Below are 5755 nucleotides of genomic sequence, written 5' to 3' on the forward strand. Positions count from 1 at the left end.
TTTGCATGCCGTATAATGCCCATGGGTCGTGTTTTTAACAGGCGCTTGGCACTGTCGACTAGAGGAGTGCGTAATCCCCATCATTATATCCGCATCACCAGGCCTCTAAAGGCTGACCTCACCATTTGGCAGCACTTCTTAGAATCGTACAACGGTCGTACGTGCTGGCAATCGGACGTGGTCTCCAACCAAGACCTTGAGCTTTATACCGACGCGTCCGGATCCTGCGGCTTCGGGGCCATTTTCGGCACGCTATGGTGCGCTGAACCGTGGCCCTTGAAGTGGCAGGAATCAGGCCTGTGCCGCAACCTGACCCTGTTGGAACTATTCCCCATTGCGGTTGCCATAGAGCTGTGGGGTCCGTCCATGAGAAATCGCAGAGTTTGTTTCTGGACGGATAATCTGAGTGTGGTGTTCTGCATCAATAACTTGTCCTCTTCTTGCCTTCCAGTTCTAGCGTTGCTGCGTCATATAGTGCTGCGTTGCCTGCAGAATAACATATGTTTTCGTTCTCGGCATGTTCCAGGGGTGAGTAATGTGGTTGCTGACTCTTTGTCCCGTTTCCGTTGGCAGGAGTTTCGCAAGTTGTGCCCTTTGGCGGACCCACAGGGGCAAGCGTGCCCGCCTCTCATATGGGACCTGGTGTCGTCCGCCTAATGCCATTGATCCAGTCTTCGGTGTCTCAGGCCACGTGGAGTAACCATGGTAAGGCGTGGGAGGAGTGGTGTGCAGTGGCTGGGGACCTAGCTGTCGCTGTGGATGATTCGGCCAGGTTGGGTGTATCTGTCTCTTATTTGTTGCAGCTAAAAGAGAAGGGCTTGTCTAGCATAGTGGCGCAGCGTAGGCTGTCCGGCGTCAGTTTTCACTTCAAGCTTAGGGGTTGGAGGGATGTCAATAAGCACTTTGCCATTAGTCAAGCGCTGCGTGGGTGGAAGAGGGAGCATGTCCGCAGAGAATGCAGGCGCCCGATATCGTTTAACTTGCTGTCCTCCATGATATCGGCATTACCTTCCATCTGTGCCGGAGCATACAAAGCCCTGTTAATATCGGTCGCCTTCTCTTTTGCTTTCTTTGGAGCGTTAAGGGTAGGGGAGCTGGTTGCCCCGTCAGCTGCGCGCAGTGGGGGCCTGCTTAAGGATGATGTACTGGTAGCAAATGGAGAGGTGCGCATCAGAGTGCGGCGCTCTAAGACGGACTTTTTTTTGGTAGAGGCACGTGGATCCCTTTGTCCGCCGTCTCCGGGGTAGCTTGCCCGGTGATGTTAGCGACGAGATTCTTAGCCGCGCGACCTGCAGCGGAGTGTTTTCTAACGCATGCTAGTGGTCTCCCACTCACCAGATATCAGTTTCAGTGCCAGCTTACGAGGGCGCTGCTGGCGGCCGGGGCTGACCCCAAGGAATACGGCACCCACTCATTTAGGATAGGAGCGGCCACGGAGGCGGCTCACGCTGGGCTTCCCAATGAACAGGTTCAGAGGATAGGGAGGTGGAGGTCCGAATGCTATGGGACTTACATTCGGCCGGAGCTGTTGGACTAACGTGTTTTCTCTTTCAGAGGTTCATCGGCCGGCGGTTTGGCTGTTAGGACATTCCTACATACATCGGGCGGCCCAGCGGGCGGAGGGTAGACCTGGTGGACGTTCGTTGGGGTTTCGTCAAGCGGACGTGCACTGGAAGGGGATCCCAGGTCTGCGATGGTCGGAGGTGCTTTCTGAGGCGAAATTGGTCGTATGGCTACGGGTCTGGTGGTCCTGTTGATCCACGCCGGCGGTAACGATTTATGTTTTATACGCTTAGCTGATCTCCTTACCATTATTAGGGCGGGCTTGGACCGCCTCCCGGGATACTTTCCGGAGATCCTCCTCGTGTGATCCGAGATAGTTCCCAGAGTGACCTGGCAGGGGACTCGCGATGCGGAGGCAGTGGAGAGGGCCAGGCGCACGGTTAATGCGCGTACATCCAGGCATGTGCGATCCCAAGGTGGGGTGGTGGTACGGCATCACCAGTTGGAAGGAGATAACCGCCGCCTCATGCGGCCGGACGGGGTTCACCTTAACGAAATAGGTATGGACATTTTCCTGTCCGGCCTTCAGGACGGAGTGGAGCAGGCGTTGTTCTTGTTGGGTGGGGGTCGGGGCTCGGTTTAGGTATAACCCAGCCCCTCCTTGGAGGTGTGGTATCTGGTGGATCCGGTGGCCATGCCCGCCAGTGTTCGGCGTCCGGCAAACCCTTTGGAAAATGTTCGCCTGGAGGCGTTTACGAGTCAGTGAAGTTGGCAATTTGCCCGGTTAAGACAAAATAAATAAATAATAAATAGCTGTGGCCGACCACCATCCAACAAAATACGCCTGTGTGTTGAGTCTTATTGGGGAGGCCCCGAGGTTATGTGTACAAGGTGCGGGGGGTGTGTGTAGCCCAGCAGTCTTTAAGGACACCGAGCTGCATAAGGAAGGTGGCAGGGACTGCGGGGCGTTTAGTGGAGCGGCAGGGGTTAATGGAGACTCTCAGGGGGGGCCTCAGTGACGTCAGTTGGGCAGTGAGCGGCTCATTTATTGGTACTTGGGGGGTCACATGATGCAGCACGGCACCGCCTCCGGGTCGTGCTGCCGGCCTATAGGATGCGGCCAAAACCTATAAGGGGGCGGGGGCTCCCGGGAGCAGCCCTCTTTACCAGCAGCCAGGAGACAAGCAGCCCTCCCTCCCGCCCTTATTGCAAGTGTTGTTCCAATTTTGGTTCGCTGTATTGATGATGTTTCCTTCTGTTGTAGAGGAGAATTTTACTAAGTCACAGCTGGAGGTGTGGTATCTGGTGGATTCGGTGGCCGGCATACCCGTTGGAAAATGTTCGCCTGGAGGCGTTTACGAGTCAGTGAAGTTGGCAATTTGCCCGGTTAAGACAAAATAAATAAATAATAAATAGCTGTGGCCGACCACCATCCAACAAAATACGCCTGTGTGTTGAGTCTTATTAGGGAGGCCCCGAGGTTATGTGTACAAGGTGCGGGGGGGGAATGTAGCCCAGCAGTCCCAGCCAGCCCTAAGCTACTGTATAGTGGTGGTGTCTTACAGACCCCAGTACTATACAGTAACCCCCCAGACCCCCTCACCACAACCCAGACCCCCTCCCCAGATACCTGTAAACACAGTGGGCGGCTCCTCTCCCTGCAGGCGTCCTCCTCTCCCTCCTTCATGGGCAGTGCACTTCTCTTCACTTACTCACTTCTCTTCACACCCACCAATGAAGTGAAGAGAAGTGTAAGAGAGAGACAACGTCACAGCGCAGCGGCCGCTACTTCTGGGAGCCTTAAAGAGGCAGAGCGGCCAAATTAACATCCGGCCTCTGCGGCCCTTAAAGGACACCTGTCACCCCCCGTGCCGGGGTGACAGGCTCCCAACCCCCTGTTAGACCCCCCTATACTTACGTGATCCCGCCGGGTCCCGCTTCCTGAGCCGGCCGGGTCCCGGAGATATCAGCTCCCGAAGCCCGGCGCGCGCGCTGACAGCAGAGTCAGACGCCCATAGAGAATGAATGGGGAGTCCAATGCTCCGTCATTCTCTATGGGCATCGGACTCATCTCTCAGCGTGCGCGCCGGGCTTCGGGAGCTGATATCTCCGGGACCCGGCCGGCTCAGGAAGCGGGACCCGGCGGGATCACGTAAGTATAGGGGGATCTAACGGGGTCGGGAGCCTGTCACCCCGGCACGGGGGGTGACAGGTTCTCTTTAAGTGTCCTGGGGGGATCGGCCCGGGGGGCATATGCCACCCTGCCTCCCGGCCCAGCCCGCCCCTGCTGAGGGGGCTCTGCTATGGTATATGAGGATATAGGAGGGATTATTACAGTGTATGAGGGGCTGAGGGGCTCTGCTATGGTATATGAGGATATAGGAGGGATTATTACAGTGTATGGGGGGGCTGAGGGGGCTCTGCTATGGTATATGAGGATATAGGAGGGATTATTACAGTGTATGGGGGGCTCTGATATGGTATATGAGGATATAGGAGGGATTATTACAGTGTATGAGGGGCTGAGGGGCTCTGCTATGGTATATAAGGATATAGGAAGGATTATTACAGTGTATGAGGGGCTGAGGGGGCTCTGCTATGGTATATGAGGATATAGGAGGGATTATTACAGTGTATGGGGGGGCTGAGGGGGCTCTGCTATGGTATATGAGGATATAGGAGGGATTATTACAGTGTATGAGGGGGCTCTGCTATGGTATATGAGGATATAGGAGGGATTATTACAGTGTATGGGGGGCTCTGATATGGTATATGAGGATATAGGAGGGATTATTACAGTGTATGAGGGGCTGAGGGGCTCTGCTATGGTATATAAGGATATAGGAAGGATTATTACAGTGTATGAGGGGGCTCTGCTATGGTATATGAGGATATAGGAGGGATTATTAGAGTGTATGAGGGGCTGAGGGGGCTCTGTGTGTTATTTAAGTGAATGGCCCCCTTCCCCATGTTTCTCTGTGAGAGAGAGATGATTTCTGTGGACATGGAGTCTGGAGGGGTGAGGCTGTATGGCTATCTGTATATTATATCCAGGCTGTATGGTATCTGTATACTATATCCAGGCTGTATGGTATCTGTATACTATATCCCAGGCTGTATGGTATCTGTATACTATATCCAGGCTGTATGGCCATCTGTATACTACATATATCCAGGCTGTATGGTATCTGTATACTATATCCAGGCTGTATGGAATTTGTATACTATATCCAGGCTGAATGGTATCTGTATACTATATCCAGGCTGTATGGAATTTGTATACTATATCCAGGCTGTATGGAATTTGTATACTATATCCAGGCTGTATGGTATCTGTATACTATATCCAGGCTGTATTGTATCTGTATACTATATATATCAGCAGTGGCTGACGAGGCATGCTGGGGGTTGTAGTTGCACACAGTAGGTTAAGTGTGCTGTTTGTCTATCGGAGCACCCACGTCCCAGCTAGCCAGGAGTGATGCCGACCCTGAGTCAAAGATACGTTTCATATTTTTTGTTAGTGGTGGTGGGGCAAGACAATTTGGCTGTATGGGGCCCCAAAATTCCTGATGGCGGCCCTGGTCAGCCATACTACTACTACTACCCCAACATACTATACTGTAAGTCAGCCATACTGCTGCTACTACCCCAACATACTATACTGTGTGTGAGCCATACTACTACTAACTCTAACTACTTTAATAAAAACAAGAAAAGGGGGAAAAAATTGTATCATCGCATGTGTAATTGCACTATTAAATTATCACCTTCCTGATCTCATACATATCCGCTGCGAGTATGTAAGGTAACTCCCCGCCGGCCGGAGCATACAGTACATCACCTGCTCCGTCTTGCTTCAGGGGCTCCCGGCTGGACGGGGCAGCGCACTGATTGGCTGAGCGGGGCGTGTATTCTCCTTATTTTACTACCTGGCATTAAATGTCACCATCTTCCCACATGTAACCAATACCATTAGTTCACAAGATGTGCTTACAGTAATGTGTGTATATATATATATGTGTGTGTGTGTTAGGCTCTAGTCACACGTCAGTAATCCTGTCTCTAATTGTTGTCGGTATACTGATGTATACTATATATGCAGTATACTGATGCCTGAATGGGGTCTTAGAGTGATTATGCTGCTGCACATTTATTAAGGGGGTATTCAGGAGCACAGAATTCTTAAATGTTGTGGGGCCACACTGATAATACAAATTCCCCATACTTACCAGGCCTCCTTGGGCCCCCC

General features: G+C 52.4%; 1 long non-coding RNA gene across 1 annotated transcript; it reads left to right on the forward strand.

Annotated features, from left to right (window-relative positions):
• Nucleotides 1–384: 384 nt before the first annotated feature.
• LOC138801619 (uncharacterized) lies at nt 385–2926 on the forward strand. Its single transcript, XR_011364641.1, has 3 exons — nt 385–705; nt 1555–1769; nt 2768–2926. It is a non-coding gene; the product is annotated as an uncharacterized lncRNA (long non-coding RNA).
• Nucleotides 2927–5755: the final 2829 nt, after the last annotated feature.

The sequence above is a fragment of the Dendropsophus ebraccatus genome, chromosome 9 (assembly GCF_027789765.1).
Source record: "Dendropsophus ebraccatus isolate aDenEbr1 chromosome 9, aDenEbr1.pat, whole genome shotgun sequence".
In the NCBI taxonomy this organism is placed as follows: Eukaryota; Metazoa; Chordata; class Amphibia; order Anura; family Hylidae; genus Dendropsophus; species Dendropsophus ebraccatus.